The following is a 17,606-nucleotide window of genomic DNA, read 5'->3' as shown; positions in this document are numbered from 1 at the left end:
ATTTTCATAGAATAAATAATAAAAAAAAGTAGAAAATATTTGCCTTTTAACTTTTTCTTTTTTAATTTTCATAGAAAATATTTAATCCAAAAATTAAATAACCTCAACGGTCAATTTTCTTTCCCTCTTCTTCAACCTCAACGTTCTCTTTTATTTCAAATTTCTTTCCCCTTTTTCTTCTCGATCGGTTTACTCTGCCTCTCATCTCCCCTTCTCTTCTTCGTCTTCCTCAAACCCTGCGATTTCCTATCTCTCAAATTCCGTTTCGCTCTTCCTATACCTCCAAAATTTCGCTCTTCCTCTCTAACGTGAAGCAGCCAAGAAACTCTGTCTTGCGAGATACCCATCTCGTCGATCCACCACTTTCTTCTTCTTCTAGCCTTAACGGTGCCGAAATCAAGGGCCGCAGACCCCCTCGGAAACCCAAGTCTTCCAAAGAAAATTCTCCACCGTCAGATCGGTTTTCGATTCCAAATCCTGAAGAGCCCGCTTCCACCTAGGCCTCCCTCTTCTAACCCGACCGTTCCTGAGAGTTCGCTATCACATACTGCTTTTTTTACCTGTGTTGTTGAATCCCGATCCAAGGTAATGCTAAAATAATGTTGCTAATATCTGGAATATGGTATTATTGAATTTAGTATAAATAAATAAAAGAAGTATACCTGTAACAACTAACAGTTGTGGGCACTGTCGGAAAAAGCCAATGAATTTGTAAATCGAAGTGCAGATAGTTCTGTTGTTTAGGATGGAAAAGCATGAGTATCACGTTTCTATATTCAACGGACTGGTACTTGTAAAATTTAGGCTCATAATCATTTTATTATGCAGAGACTGGCAGATGGTTTAAGTAGCTGGTTCCGGAGGCAGAAGCTAACAGGTGCAGCTGGGGAGCGCTTGAAGGAAGCACGCAATATCAACCGACCACTCTCACAACTCGGGTAACCGATCGAAACTATTGGGAGATATTTCAAATTTCATTTAAGCAGTGATCTTTCCAATGATTTTTTTCTTTATTTATTTTGTAATGTCAATTAGTTGGCTAATTATTTATCAGAATGCTTGTTGATATCGCTGCATGTTTTATTTTGTAATGTTTGTACTTTTTAGTTGTGATTTGTGAATACGCTAGGATTGATTTGATTTGCTCTTCTGACTGTTAAGATCGGAATGATGTTGCTCATCTGAAAGAAGGCAGCATCATGTGCTTGAAGACTTGTAGAGTATGGAGAGTGAATGGTCAAATTTGAGGAATCGTATCTGCTAGCTTTGTAGTCCAAACAGGTTGTCTGGCTAACTTTCTTTTTCTCATTTTCAACCAATTAGGATAGCTGTCATGTTTTTTGAATTCCTTGCCATTCTTGAGTAGTAACTTGGCATTTGTTTATTAAAAGGTTTTAATTAAGATTATGGTGTTCATAACTTTGTAGTCACACTAAATAACTTAAAAGAGTTAGTTTGACAGTTGACAAACATGATAGTAATGTGATAGTGAGTGCAAGGGTAAAAAGAGTTGCTTCTGTTGGGTTAAAGTGATGTTTGTGTTTTTTAGTGTGATGTGTTTTGTTTTCAAGTTCGTTAGTAGACGTATTACTTAATTGAAAATTTTGATACCATAGCCAGTGTAGGGGAAGATGAATGGAGGGTGCTATTAGACTAGTTAAGACTTATATGTATCCTAATTTTAGTAATATATAAAATTGAGAGAATTTCCTTTGATTTTCAGGAACAAGATGAATAATCAATGAAAAAGGAATGAAAAGGTTTATCCATGCAAGCTTCAAACCAAAGTCAAGGATGTCGATCCTTCCAGGGGAGTCCAAAGTTCCCCCCTTATTTTTCTCCATTTACTTTGATTTTCAAAAGCTTTTAGGACAGAAAAAGCAATTTTTTGAGTGGGTGTGGGTAATGGCTTGCTTAGCTTGCATGTTTAGTGTAAACTTGGGGGTTCAAATTTTGCCCAAATTTCAAAAATTTCAGAATTCTTTCCATACAATAATGAGCATTATACCTCTTAGCTTAATTAGATCTTGCATAAAAAGCATGATTGGCAACCCTTGAGCACTGAGCTCGGGTTTATGATGTGAAATTCTGAATTTTGATGAGTATATGTGCTGAAATTTGAGCATAAGCTGCTGTCTTTTTTGTTTTAAGCTCCTTTTAGCTATTTCTTATTGAGATGTGAATGCATGATTGAGAAAATGGTATGTGTGTTGTGAATGCTTGATTACATGTATAATAAATAAGTGCATGGATACTTTTCTAGCTTTGTCTTCCTTTGTTGCTTTGTCGTGACTTACCTATGATGCACTTAGTCCAAACCTAGCCTAGATAGAGTAAAAAAGGATAGGAGGCACTCTTTAGAAACTGGGATGGTTTTAACAAATTTGTCTTGTCAAACATGAGTTAGAAGCCTCTTGTCTAGCCACAATGAACTAAATCCCTTTAGAAAAGGGTCGACATTAACAAAACTTATTGTCACTTCGAAGGGAGCAATCAAACTTAATTAGTAACTAAATGTAGAACCATAGAAAGGTTAGCCCACCGGTTCTAGCAAGGCCTAGTTACCACATTGCATACCAAAGAAAGAAAAGAGAGACTTGACAATGCAAAACATAAAACAGTAAGACAATCAAGAGCTATAAAAAAATCAAACAACATATCCAATATACATTAGAAAAAGCCCATAAAAAATGGGGGAAAACTTCACTTTTGGCCTAACCAAAACCAGACTACCTACTCTTAGCGTTCTAAACTAGCATCGAGTTTGATGAGGGCTTTGAAAAGAGGAGGAATCCTCCCCGATCCACATTAGGGGGAAAACAAGGCTTGTTGTCACTCGAAGGGAGCAGTCAAACTTAGCATTGAGTTTGACGAGGGCTTTGAAAAGAGGAGGAATCCTCCCCGTTCCATAGTAGGGGGAAAACGAGGCTTGTTGTCACTCCGAAGGGAGCAGTCAAACTTAGAAACTAAGTTTAGAACCATAGAAAGGTTAGCCCACCGGTTCTAGCAAGACCTTGTTACCACATTGCATACCAAAGAAACAAAAGAGAGACTTGCAAATGCAAAACGTAAAAAGGTTAGACAATCAAGAGCTATAAAAAAACAAACAACACATGCAATATACATTAGAAAAATCCCATAAAAAAGCAAAGAGCCAACTTGGTTCGGTCAAGTAGAATGTGTTGAGTTCCCTAACTATCAGAGCTTTTAGCAGAAAACTTTACTTTTGGCCTAACCAAAACCAAACCACCTACTCTTAGCGTTCTAAACTTAGCATCGAGTTTGATGAGGGCTTTGAAAAGAGGAGGAATCCTCCCCGATCCACATTAGGGGGAAAACAAGGCTTGTTGTCACTCGAAGGGAGCAGTCAAACTTAGCATTGAGTTTGACGAGGGCTTTGAAAAGAGGAGGAATCCTCCCCGTTCCATAGTAGGGGGAAAACGAGGCTTGTTGTCACTCCGAAGGGAGCAGTCAAACTTAGAAACTAAGTTTAGAACCATAGAAAGGTTAGCCCACCGGTTCTAGCAAGACCTTGTTACCACATTGCATACCAAAGAAACAAAAGAGAGACTTGCAAATGCAAAACGTAAAAAGGTTAGACAATCAAGAGCTATAAAAAAACAAACAACACATGCAATATACATTAGAAAAATCCCATAAAAAAGCAAAGAGCCAACTTGGTTCGGTCAAGTAGAATGTGTTGAGTTCCCTAACTATCAGAGCTTTTAGCAGAAAACTTTACTTTTGGCCTAACCAAAACCAAACCACCTACTCTTAGCGTTCTAAACTTAGCATCGAGTTTGATGAGGGCTTTGAAAAGAGGAGGAATCCTCCCCGATCCACATTAGGGGGAAAACAAGGCTTGTTGTCACTCCGAAGGGAGCAGTCAAACTTAGCATTGAGTTTGACGAGGGCTTTGAAAAGAGGAGGAATCCTCCCCGTTCCATAGTAGGGGGAAAACGAGGCTTGTTGTCACTCCGAAGGGAGCAGTCAAACTTAGAAACTAAGTTTAGAACCATAGAAAGGTTAGCCCACCGGTTCTAGCAAGACCTTGTTACCACATTGCATACCAAAGAAACAAAAGAGAGACTTGCAAATGCAAAACGTAAAAAGGTTAGACAATCAAGAGCTATAAAAAAACAAACAACACATGCAATATACATTAGAAAAATCCCATAAAAAAGCAAAGAGCCAACTTGGTTCGGTCAAGTAGAATGTGTTGAGTTCCCTAACTATCAGAGCTTTTAGCAGAAAACTTTACTTTTGGCCTAACCAAAACCAAACCACCTACTCTTAGCGTTCTAAACTTAGCATCGAGTTTGATGAGGGCTTTGAAAAGAGGAGGAATCCTCCCCGATCCACATTAGGGGGAAAACAAGGCTTGTTGTCACTCCGAAGGGAGCAGTCAAACTTAGCATTGAGTTTGACGAGGGCTTTGAAAAGAGGAGGAATCCTCCCCGTTCCATAGTAGGGGGAAAACGAGGCTTGTTGTCACTCCGAAGGGAGCAGTCAAACTTAGAAACTAAGTTTAGAACCATAGAAAGGTTAGCCCACCGGTTCTAGCAAGACCTTGTTACCACATTGCATACCAAAGAAACAAAAGAGAGACTTGCAAATGCAAAACGTAAAAAGGTTAGACAATCAAGAGCTATAAAAAAACAAACAACACATGCAATATACATTAGAAAAATCCCATAAAAAAGCAAAGAGCCAACTTGGTTCGGTCAAGTAGAATGTGTTGAGTTCCCTAACTATCAGAGCTTTTAGCAGAAAACTTTACTTTTGGCCTAACCAAAACCAAACCACCTACTCTTAGCGTTCTAAACTTAGCATCGAGTTTGATGAGGGCTTTGAAAAGAGGAGGAATCCTCCCCGATCCACATTAGGGGGAAAACAAGGCTTGTTGTCACTTCGAAGGGAGCAGTCAAACTTAGCATTGAGTTTGACGAGGGCTTTGAAAAGAGGAGGAATCCTCCCCGTTCCATAGTAGGGGGAAAACGAGGCTTGTTGTCACTCCGAAGGGAGCAGTCAAACTTAGAAACTAAGTTTAGAACCATAGAAAGGTTAGCCCACCGGTTCTAGCAAGACCTTGTTACCACATTGCATACCAAAGAAACAAAAGAGAGACTTGCAAATGCAAAACGTAAAAAGGTTAGACAATCAAGAGCTATAAAAAACAAACAACACATGCAATATACATTAGAAAAATCCCATAAAAAAGCAAAGAGCCAACTTGGTTCGGTCAAGTAGAATGTGTTGAGTTCCCTAACTATCAGAGCTTTTAGCAGAAAACTTTACTTTTGGCCTAACCAAAACCAAACCACCTACTCTTAGCGTTCTAAACTTAGCATCGAGTTTGATGAGGGCTTTGAAAAGAGGAGGAATCCTCCCCGATCCACATTAGGGGGAAAACAAGGCTTGTTGTCACTCCGAAGGGAGCAGTCAAACTTAGCATTGAGTTTGACGAGGGCTTTGAAAAGAGGAGGAATCCTCCCCGTTCCATAGTAGGGGGAAAACGAGGCTTGTTGTCACTCCGAAGGGAGCAGTCAAACTTAGAAACTAAGTTTAGAACCATAGAAAGGTTAGCCCACCGGTTCTAGCAAGACCTTGTTACCACATTGCATACCAAAGAAACAAAAGAGAGACTTGCAAATGCAAAACGTAAAAAGGTTAGACAATCAAGAGCTATAAAAAAACAAACAACACATGCAATATACATTAGAAAAATCCCATAAAAAAGCAAAGAGCCAACTTGGTTCGGTCAAGTAGAATGTGTTGAGTTCCCTAACTATCAGAGCTTTTAGCAGAAAACTTTACTTTTGGCCTAACCAAAACCAAACCACCTACTCTTAGCGTTCTAAACTTAGCATCGAGTTTGATGAGGGCTTTGAAAAGAGGAGGAATCCTCCCCGATCCACATTAGGGGGAAAACAAGGCTTGTTGTCACTCCGAAGGGAGCAGTCAAACTTAGCATTGAGTTTGACGAGGGCTTTGAAAAGAGGAGGAATCCTCCCCGTTCCATAGTAGGGGGAAAACGAGGCTTGTTGTCACTCCGAAGGGAGCAGTCAAACTTAGAAACTAAGTTTAGAACCATAGAAAGGTTAGCCCACCGGTTCTAGCAAGACCTTGTTACCACATTGCATACCAAAGAAACAAAAGAGAGACTTGCAAATGCAAAACGTAAAAAGGTTAGACAATCAAGAGCTATAAAAAAACAAACAACACATGCAATATACATTAGAAAAATCCCATAAAAAAGAGACAACTTGGTTCGGTCAAGTAGAATGTGTTGAGTTCCCTAACTATCAGAGCTTTTAGCAGAAAACTTTACTTTTGGCCTAACCAAAACCAAACCACCTACTCTTAGCGTTCTAAACTTAGCATCGAGTTTGATGAGGGCTTTGAAAAGAGGAGGAATCCTCCCCGATCCACATTAGGGGGAAAACAAGGCTTGTTGTCACTCCGAAGGGAGCAGTCAAACTTAGCATTGAGTTTGACGAGGGCTTTGAAAAGAGGAGGAATCCTCCCCGTTCCATAGTAGGGGGAAAACGAGGCTTGTTGTCACTCCGAAGGGAGCAGTCAAACTTAGAAACTAAGTTTAGAACCATAGAAAGGTTAGCCCACCGGTTCTAGCAAGACCTTGTTACCACATTGCATACCAAAGAAACAAAAGAGAGACTTGCAAATGCAAAACGTAAAAAGGTTAGACAATCAAGAGCTATAAAAAAACAAACAACACATGCAATATACATTAGAAAAATCCCATAAAAAAGCAAAGAGCCAACTTGGTTCGGTCAAGTAGAATGTGTTGAGTTCCCTAACTATCAGAGCTTTTAGCAGAAAACTTTACTTTTGGCCTAACCAAAACCAAACCACCTACTCTTAGCGTTCTAAACTTAGCATCGAGTTTGATGAGGGCTTTGAAAAGAGGAGGAATCCTCCCCGATCCACATTAGGGGGAAAACAAGGCTTGTTGTCACTCCGAAGGGAGCAGTCAAACTTAGCATTGAGTTTGACGAGGGCTTTGAAAAGAGGAGGAATCCTCCCCGTTCCATAGTAGGGGGAAAACGAGGCTTGTTGTCACTCCGAAGGGAGCAGTCAAACTTAGAAACTAAGTTTAGAACCATAGAAAGGTTAGCCCACCGGTTCTAGCAAGACCTTGTTACCACATTGCATACCAAAGAAACAAAAGAGAGACTTGCAAATGCAAAACGTAAAAAGGTTAGACAATCAAGAGCTATAAAAAAACAAACAACACATGCAATATACATTAGAAAAATCCCATAAAAAAGCAAAGAGCCAACTTGGTTCGGTCAAGTAGAATGTGTTGAGTTCCCTAACTATCAGAGCTTTTAGCAGAAAACTTTACTTTTGGCCTAACCAAAACCAAACCACCTACTCTTAGCGTTCTAAACTTAGCATCGAGTTTGATGAGGGCTTTGAAAAGAGGAGGAATCCTCCCCGATCCACATTAGGGGGAAAACAAGGCTTGTTGTCACTCCGAAGGGAGCAGTCAAACTTAGCATTGAGTTTGACGAGGGCTTTGAAAAGAGGAGGAATCCTCCCCGTTCCATAGTAGGGGAAAACGAGGCTTGTTGTCACTCCGAAGGGAGCAGTCAAACTTAGAAACTAAGTTTAGAACCATAGAAAGGTTAGCCCACCGGTTCTAGCAAGACCTTGTTACCACATTGCATACCAAAGAAACAAAAGAGAGACTTGCAAATGCAAAACGTAAAAAGGTTAGACAATCAAGAGCTATAAAAAAACAAACAACACATGCAATATACATCAGAAAAATCCCATAAAAAAGCAAAGAGCCAACTTGGTTCGGTCAAGTAGAATGTGTTGAGTTCCCTAACTATCAGAGCTTTTAGCAGAAAACTTTACTTTTGGCCTAACCAAAACCAAACCACCTACTCTTAGCGTTCTAAACTTAGCATCGAGTTTGATGAGGGCTTTGAAAAGAGGAGGAATCCTCCCCGATCCACATTAGGGGGAAAACAAGGCTTGTTGTCACTCCGAAGGGAGCAGTCAAACTTAGCATTGAGTTTGACGAGGGCTTTGAAAAGAGGAGGAATCCTCCCCGTTCCATAGTAGGGGGAAAACGAGGCTTGTTGTCACTCCGAAGGGAGCAGTCAAACTTAGAAACTAAGTTTAGAACCATAGAAAGGTTAGCCCACCGGTTCTAGCAAGACCTTGTTACCACATTGCATACCAAAGAAACAAAAGAGAGACTTGCAAATGCAAAACGTAAAAAGGTTAGACAATCAAGAGCTATAAAAAAACAACACATGCAATATACATTAGAAAAATCCCATAAAAAAGCAAAGAGCCAACTTGGTTCGGTCAAGTAGAATGTGTTGAGTTCCCTAACTATCAGAGCTTTTAGCAGAAAACTTTACTTTTGGCCTAACCAAAACCAAACCACCTACTCTTAGCGTTCTAAACTTAGCATCGAGTTTGATGAGGGCTTTGAAAAGAGGAGGAATCCTCCCCGATCCACATTAGGGGGAAAACAAGGCTTGTTGTCACTCCGAAGGGAGCAGTCAAACTTAGCATTGAGTTTGACGAGGGCTTTGAAAAGAGGAGGAATCCTCCCCGTTCCATAGTAGGGGGAAAACGAGGCTTGTTGTCACTCCGAAGGGAGCAGTCAAACTTAGAAACTAAGTTTAGAACCATAGAAAGGTTAGCCCACCGGTTCTAGCAAGACCTTGTTACCACATTGCATACCAAAGAAACAAAAGAGAGACTTGCAAATGCAAAACGTAAAAAGGTTAGACAATCAAGAGCTATAAAAAAACAAACAACACATGCAATATACATTAGAAAAATCCCATAAAAAAACAAAGAGCCAACTTGGTTCGGTCAGTAAGACAATCGAGTTGCTGTCTTTGACTGGTCTATTTCATTTCAGCTTTCAATATCAGGTTCACTGGACAGCTTGGATGTTGATGAGCTACGGACACATACTACTTATTCAAGTGGTTATCATAGGGTAAGTTCTATTAAACCCTTTTTTCTATATATGTATTTTTGTTTCTTTTCTTTTCTGCGTAATTGTTTTGCGTAATTGTTTTGCATATTGTGTTCGACAAAATTTTGAAAATTTGAAATCTTGCAAGAAGATTAGTTACAATTAATCTTCCTTTGGAGGTTGAACAATTCTTGGTTTAGGATATCGAATACTAGATTTATTGTAGTGCAATCGGAATTGTGATGTCAAGTCAATTAAATTTCATAATTGTAGATGATGTTGGAAGATCTCACCCGGGTAATTGGGAGATGGTTTTGAAGTCTTTGGAGTTTAGGGAGTTGGTCATCGTTTAGATTCTTTTTAATATTTTTCAATTAATTTCGAATTCATACAATGTATATGCCTGTATTAGTGTTTGAAACTGGGTGATAAATTGATTACCATTATTCAGACTTCTAGTCCTCTCTTATGTTTCTATGACTATGAAAACAAACTTTGGACTTGTATTGTTTGTAATGCTCTGTTTGGTCAGGCACAACCATGATCAAGAAATTTGTGATAGGAAACGGAGAAATATCTTCACTTTTTTAATGATGTTCTTTTATGCTTCTGCTGGATTGAAAAACCAAATGTGGGAACTTCAGAATTTGAATTTTTAGATGTTTTGGGAAGTTATCAAAAGTTTCTCAGTGGAAAACCAAAAGAAATTTCTGAAGTGAGTATTTTCATTACACATCAGTTGGTTACTTCTTGTCTCAAGTTGGCTTAAAGAAAAACTGAACTTCAGAAATATAACAATTGTATCTTGCTTTTTTCATTAGGTTTGTAACTGGTTACTCTCGAGGACCACTTCGTATCCTCATTATTCTTAATTATTTGTTTTGGTTTCCCTTAAGGGGATAAGTTGGTTCCTTCTAGAGCTTAAACTAATTTATCCTGCTAGCAAAAATCATGTGAAAAAGTAACTCCCTTCTAGAGCTTAAACTAATTTATCCTGCTAGCAAAAATCATGTGAAAAAGTAACTCAGTATGAGACAAGGTACATTTCTGACTAGTACTTTATTGTGCAGAGACTGGCAGATGGTTTAAGTAGCTTTAAAACAAGTAGAATAAATCTTATTGATTTACCTGGTTCCGGAGGCAGAAGCTAACAGGTGCAGCTGGGGAGCGCTTGAAGGAAGCACGCAATATCAACCGATCACTCTCACAACTCGGGCAACCGATCAAAACTATTGGGAGATATTTCAAATTTCATTTAAGCAGTGATCTTTCCAATGATTTTTTTCTTTATTTATTTTGTAATGTCAATTAATTGGCTAATTATTTATCAGAATGCTTGTTGATATCGCTGCATGTTTTATTTTGTAATGTTTGTACTTTTTAGTTGTGATTTGTGAATATGCTAGGATTGATTTGATTTGCTCTTCTGACTGTTAAGATCGGAATGATGTTGCTCATCTGAAAGTAGGCAGCATCATGTGCTTGAAGACTTGTAGAGTATGGAGAGTGAATGGTCAAATTTGAGGAATCATATCTGCTGGCTTTGTAGTCCAAACAGGTTGTCTTCTTTTTCTCATTTTCAACCAATTAGGATAGCTGTCATGTTTTTTGAATTCCTTGCCATTCTTGAGTAGTAACTTGGCATTTATTTATTAAAAGGTTTTAATTAAGATTATGGTGTTCATAACTTTGTAGTCACACTAAATAACTTAAAAGAGTTAGTTTGACAGTTGACAAATATGATAGTAATGTGATAGTGAGTGCAAGGGTAAAAAGAGTTGCTTCTGTTGGGTTAAAGTGATGTTTGTGTTTTTTAGTGTGATGTGTTTTGTTTTCAAGTTCGTTAGTAGACGTATTACTTAATTGAAAATTTTGATACCATAGCCAGTGTAGGGGAAGATGAATGGAGGGTGCTATTAGACTAGTTAAGACTTATATGTATCTATTTGTGCAATGTCTTTCTTTTAAGTCGTTGGCTACTTTGTAAAGAGAAGAACAAAGTGAACTATGTTATCGTTCTACTCTTTCTACCCCATTTATGTAAAGAAGCAAGAAAACACCTAACAGGCATATCAATTTGCTTAAACATTCAATTGGCCATTTAGTCTTTTGGGATTTAACATTGTGCCATTCTTGTCGTTGCCCTTAAATGTCCTCACAAACTCTTTGTTCTTCCAACAATCATTGAGAAAGATCCCTAGAATTGGAGCCCCATGTCTTTCCTTTTCTCCACGCCGGCCAGAATTTTGCCCACTCTCGAAACAAATTCTTTACAACCCATTTCCAAAAAATTCATTTCACTTTTTGGAAAATCATCGTCTATGCCGAAACCTGCATCTTGGAACTGATTGTTCTCGATCAAGTCCAGTGCTGAACCCCCGAATGGACTGCAAGGATCACGGGTGAAGGTTTATTTCTTTCTTATCGTTGGTTAGAGTTTTTGTTTCGTATTGTACTGCCTTGACTTAATTCCATTATTTTTGAAGAATTTAAAGTTATGGGTTTTGATGATCCTTTCTTAGGAACGTTTTGGCAAGACTGTACACTGCCTATCTGAGTCGGAATCCCACTGCAATATCCATTTTGGAGCTTATTCGATCAGTTCATGTTGATACAAATTTTTTATGATCATAATGCATTTGGAAATTTTGGGGTATTGTTCTTCGTTCCATTTTTTTTTCTACTTCCAATTTCATTTTCAATATCTGCATATTCATATTATTTATTCTTTCTTATGTATATTGTTTTCTAATGCTCATATGTGGTGCAATGTCTTTCTTTTAAGTCATTGGTTTTTTGGTGAATAGAAAAACAAAGGGAACTATGTCATCGTTCTACTGTTTCTACGACATTTCCATAAAGAAGCAAGCCAGATCAAACATTCTGCCATTCTTTTGGTTGCCCTTAAATCTCCTCACAACCTCTTTGTTCTTCCAACAATCATTAAGAAAAACCCCTGTAAACCGAACCCCATGTCTTCCCTTTTCTCCCCCCGGCCGGAATTTTTCCCACTCTCCACACAAAATCCTCTCAACCTTAATTTTCTTGACTACCCATTTCCAAAATTTTCATTTCCTTGGAAATTCTTTGTCGATACCGAAACCTGCAGCTGGGAATCGATTGTTGTCGATCATGTCCGGTGCTGAACCTCCCAATGGACTGCAAGGATCAAGGGTTAAGGTTTATTCTTTTGTTATCGTTGGTTTGAGTTCTTGTTCTGTTTTTTTCTGCTTTGATTTAATTGCATTGGTTTTGAAGAATTTAACGTCATGGGTTGTGATGCATGTTGATAGCAAGCTGAATCCTTTATTAGGAATGTTTTGTTGAGCATGGAGTCAGTTTATCCGAGTCGGAATCCCACTGCAAAATCTGTTTTGGGGCTTGTTCGATCTGTTCATCATGATACAATTTATTGAGATCATATCGCTTTTAGAACTTCTGGGGTATTTTTCTTCCTCCCATTTCTTCTACTTCCAACTTAATTTTTATTTTATGGATTGATCATTCAATTTCAGCAAACCCACTGGTTATAGTAAAAAACATATTTAAGTTGACAATGGTTAGAAGATATAATATTACATTTACCTCGTCACATCTCTTTGTTCTTCCAACAATCATTAAGAAAAATCCCTGTAAACCGAACCCCATGTATTCCCTTTTCTCCTCACTCGCCAGAATTTTGCCCACTCTCCAAACAAAATCATTCAGCCTTATTTTTGTTCACTACCCATTTCCAAAAATTTCATTTCCCTCTGAAAATCTTTGTCGATGGCCAAACCTGTGGCTGGGAACCGAACGTTCTCGATCATGTCCAGTGCCGAACCTCCCGATGGACTGCAAGGATCAAGGGTTAAGGTTGGTTTTTTATTTTTGTTGGTTAGAGTTCGTGTTCTGTTTTTTTTTTTACTTTGAGTTAAATCCTTTGTATTTGAAGAAATTAAAGTTATGGGATGTGATGCATGTTGGCAGGGAGCTGATTCCTTAAAAGTTGGTTAGTGTTCTTGTTCTGTTTTTTTTTTTTACCTTGAGTTAGTTACATTGTTTTTTGTAGGGAGCTTAATCCTTTCTTGGGAACGTTTTGGGGAGCATGGAGGCTGTTTATCTGAGTCGGAAGCCCGCTGCAAAATCTGTTTTGGAGTTTGTTCGATCTGTCCATGATGATACAAATTTGTTATGATCATACTGCATTTTGAAGTTTTGGGGTATTTTTCTTCCATTTCTTTTCTTCTTCCAATTTCTGCTTATCTTTTTATTCTTTCTTCTGTTTATTATTTTCTAATGGTCACTTGTTGTGCAATATCTTTCTTTTAAGTCATTGGCTACTTGTTGTGAAATGGTGTCACTTCTTAGGAACGTTTTGGCGAGCATGGATGCTGTTTATTTTAGTTGGACGCCCAATGCAAAATCTGTTTTGGAGTTTGTTCGATCTGTTCGTGATGATACCAATCTGTTATGATCATATTGCATTTTGAAGTTTTGGGTATTTTTCTTTGGTTCTTTTCTACTTCCAATTTCTGCTTATTTTTTATTCTTTCGTATGTATATTATTTTTTAATGGTCACTTGTTGTGCAATGTCTTTCTTTTAAGTCTTTGGCTACTTTATAAAGAGAAGAACAAAGTGAACTATGTTATCGTTCTACTCTTTCTACCCCATTTCCGTAAAGAAGCAAGAAAACAACTAATAGGCAGATCAATCTGCTTAAACATTCAATTGGCCATTTAGTCTTTTGGGTTTTAACATTCTGCCATTCTTGTCGTTGCCCTTAAATCTCCTCACAATGTCTTTGTTAAATCCCTGTAAACCGAACCCCATGTCTTCCCTTTTCTCCCCATCGGCCATAATTTTTCCCACTCCCCAAACAAAATCGTTTCAACCTTATTTTTCTTCACTACTCATTTCCAAAATTTTCATTTCCCTCGGAAATTCTTTGTCGATGTCGAAACCTGCTGCTAGGAATCGATTGTTCTCGATCTTGTCGAGTGCCGAACCTTCCAATGGACTGCAAGGATCAAGGGTTAAGGTTTATTTTTTAGTTATTGTTGTTCTGTTTTTTTCTGATTTGATTTCATTGCATTGTTTTTGAAGAATTTAAAGTTATGGGTTGTGATGATCCTTTCTTAGAAATGGTTTTGCAGTCCTGGAGACTGCTTATGTGAGTCAGAATCACACTGTAAAATCCACTTTGGAGCTTGTTCGATCTTTTGATGGTGATACTAATTGGTTATGATCATATTGCACTTGCAACTTTTAGGGTATTTTTCTTTCATTTCTTTTCTACTTTAAATTTCATTTTCAATTTCTGCAAATTTTTTTAGCTTTTCATATGTATATTGTTTTCCAATGGTCATTTGTTGTGTGGTGTCTTTCTTGTAAGTCATTGGTTACTTTGTAAAGAGAAACACATTATGCACTATGTCATCGTTCTACTCTTTCTGCAACATTTCCATAAAGAAGCAAGAAAACAGCTAGCAGGCAGATCAAACTTCCTTAAATATTCAATTGGCCATTTCGCCTTTTTGGATTTAACATTCTGCATTTGTGTCGTTACCCTTAAATCTCCTCACAATCTCTTTGTTCTTCCAACAATCATTAAGAAAAATCCCTGTAAACCGAACCCCATGTATTCCCTTTTCTCCTCACTCGCCAGAATTTTGCCCACTCTCAAACAAAATCATTTCAGCCTTACTTTTGTTCACTACCCATTTCCAAAAATTTCATTTCCCTCTGAAAATCTTCGTCGATGGCCAAACCTGTGGCTGGGAACCGAATGTTCTCGATCATGTCCAGTGCTGAACCTCTCGATGGACTGCAAGGATCAAGGGTTAAGGTTGGTTTTTCTATTTTTGTTGGTTAGAGTTCGTGTTCTGTTTTTTTTTTTTTCTTTGAGTTAAATCCTTTGTATTTGAAGAAATTAAAGTTATGGGATGTGGTGCATGTTGGCAGGGAGCTGATTCCTTAGAAGTTGGTTAGTGTTCTTGTTCTGTTTTTTTTTTTTTTTTACCTTGAGTTAGTTACATTTTTTATGAAGAAATGAAAGTTATGGGATGTGATGCATGTTGGTTGGTAGGGAGATGAATCCTTTCTTAGGAACGTTTTGGGGAGCATGGAGGCTGTTTATTTGAGTCGGAAGCCCACTGCAAAATCTGTTTAAGGTTTAGGAGGGTCCTATGTTCAAAAGTTTGCTGGTGTGTATCTTTGTTGGCTCGACATGTTTTTAATTTATGATTGTTGTTGGTGGAGAGAGCGGAAGATGCCGGGGACAGTTTGGAGAAGATCAAGCGGCAGCTGGCCTCTGGGTCTGGTCGGAATTTGTTGCAGGGTCCCCTTCTAAAGCGATCTGAAACAGTAAACTAACGCATTGCAACTCTTTCTGTCTTTCCTTTTGTTTTGAATTGATGGTTACTGCTTAATTGCGCTGCCTTTAGGTCTTCCATTTAAATCGTTCCGACTGTTTTAGTGATATTTGAAGACTTAATTAAATCACCTAGAAGTACTTATTAAGATTAGGACGTCGGGATTTGTGATTTCAAGGAGATTAGAAATGTGAGAAATGCCCATGTTCGTGATCTAACTGTCGGCATATTTGTGTTTATGAATATGGCCGTCGATGTGATAGTATTCTCAGACTGTTTTGTAGTGCGCATATGCAGAATTGTGGTCACGTTTGATCAGCCTTCTATTTTCTGCGTTTCTGTTCTTAGACAGCATTTTTTATGGCAATGAGCCTTCATTGTAGCAAATCTGATTTTCTCTATTACAATGTTTGCAGTTGAGGAAATGGAATGAGCGATGGGTAGTTTTGGACCCAACAACAGGGAAAATGGAGTAACCATACGTCCCATTTACACTGTTTTTGGTCCTTCCTTGCTTGGTTCAATGTAGTAATATGTTGGTGGAAACAGCTCATTTCTAATGCTGCTGCCGATGGTGATGGGGTCAATGGACCTCTGCCAAGAGTGTTCATATCACAAATTGTTGTGGATTAGTTGAGTAAATAAACTCAGGTGCGTTTCACCGAATTCTCGATATGCAGAAATCTGAATATATTTTTTCCTTCTGAAATTTGGCTACAAGCTGTATCTTGGTGCTGCAGTAAGTGTATTGTTAGCGATGTAGTAGGCATAAGGTGGGAATAGGATGCATTTTGTGTTTTATCCATTTAAGTTTTTGGTTTATGCAACAAAACCTTAGCTTGAATTACAACTTCATATCATTTTTCCTACTGCATTCAGTACATAATCAGAAGATACACTGAATGTTCTTGCATTGGGAAGAAGCATGCTGCTTTGGCTGGTTCTCTGGGTTCCTTCACATGGGAAAAGCCTTTGCATTCAGAGTTTGAGCAATTAGCAAGGCTTTTAATCTCCCATGACTCTGAAACTTATGTTATTTAGGTCACCATATTATCGTGGAGAATGAACCAAATTTCATTTCTGAATTGTGATTTCACCAAGAATTTGAAAACAAAAATGCATATTGTTTTCTTTCTGATTCTTTTTTATTGCGTATTATTTTTTATTGGTCATTTACCTCCCACAGATGACATGAATAGCGCCAAACAACTACAAAGAGAACTGCCATACTCCTATAATTGCTGCTAACCTACCTAACTAAGAATATACGACAATCTCGAAAATGTGCCAATGAGAGACATCATCAGATCCAGAGATCAAGTTTGCCAAGAACTACTCATAGTAGAATTTGCAAATATGTGGTGCAAACTGAGCCAAGAATAGACAACTCCAACCTTTTTGGAATAGACGTGGTTATCAACCTTTTGACTCTCTTCTTCTTTTCTTTCCTGACTTGGATTCACTGCCCTGATCATTGGATGAATTTAGTGACTTTCCCTTTGAGTTCTCCATTGTTTTCCCAGAAGTTGATGAATGCTTCACATCTCCACTTTCTTTTTCTTTTGCTTTTGAAGATGTGAACTTAACCTTGGTGGAGAGATTGGTATTATTAGACTTATCGCCTGTTTTGGTAGACTTGCCTTTTGAAACGGGAGTTTTTGGGGTTTCTTGTTTGGACTTCCCCGTCTTCGATACATCTTGCTTGTTGGACTTTGCAACAGCGGCAGGTGTGGATGTCTCATCGTCCTTAGATTTGCTAGTCTTGTTGGATTCGGCATCATCATTCTTCGACTTGCCAGCGATTTTTGGACCTGTGCTACCACGTTTACTTCCAATTTCAAGAGTGCCTTGATCCTTTGATTTACTTCCAATTTTTGGAGGCTGGTTTCAGCACAGGTGTGGTTTCCTTTTTATCATCATCACCTGACAATCTTTTCACGTTTTTTCCAGAAATAGATTTAGCTGATCCCTTCTTTCTCTTGACCTCTGATTGTTTTAAAGAACTCCCCCACTCTTGCTGGTTCCATCACCCTTCCTAACAGACTGCTTCAATGTCTTAGTTTCAAAATCACTTGTAGTGTCATTAGTTTACATTTACATTTACGTTGAAGATATAATATTACATTTACGTCATTAGTTTTTGGATGAATTGGTGATTTAACATGCTCTAGAGTGGATAGTTTAGGAGGTCTGTTAGACCACCATTGTTATTTTACTTATAATAGAAGAAAGGAAAGTAAGGCACGTTAGTAATCAACACAGTTACTTATTCAAAAG

The 17,606-nt window shown here is 38.2% G+C and overlaps 3 long non-coding RNA genes across 3 annotated transcripts; 2 read left to right on the top strand and 1 right to left on the bottom strand.

The window, feature by feature from the left end:
- Positions 1–177: 177 nt before the first annotated feature.
- On the bottom strand, positions 178–836 carry LOC116404576. Its single transcript, XR_004217483.1, has 2 exons — positions 663–836; positions 178–560 (listed from the first exon to the last, which is right to left on the bottom strand). It is a non-coding gene; the product is annotated as an uncharacterized LOC116404576 (long non-coding RNA).
- On the top strand, positions 444–1,470 carry LOC116404570. Its single transcript, XR_004217477.1, has 3 exons — positions 444–585; positions 829–938; positions 1,162–1,470. It is a non-coding gene; the product is annotated as an uncharacterized LOC116404570 (long non-coding RNA).
- A 13,636-nt stretch (positions 1,471–15,106) lies between these two features.
- Positions 15,107–17,303, top strand: LOC116404573. The gene is made up of 3 exons (XR_004217480.1): positions 15,107–15,321; positions 15,746–15,980; positions 16,516–17,303. It is a non-coding gene; the product is annotated as an uncharacterized LOC116404573 (long non-coding RNA).
- The last annotated feature ends 303 nt before the right edge of the window (positions 17,304–17,606 follow it).

This window comes from Cucumis sativus, chromosome 6, assembly GCF_000004075.3.
Source record: "Cucumis sativus cultivar 9930 chromosome 6, Cucumber_9930_V3, whole genome shotgun sequence".
Taxonomy (NCBI): Eukaryota; Viridiplantae; Streptophyta; class Magnoliopsida; order Cucurbitales; family Cucurbitaceae; genus Cucumis; species Cucumis sativus.
This window is presented reverse-complemented; position numbering and strand designations above follow the sequence as displayed.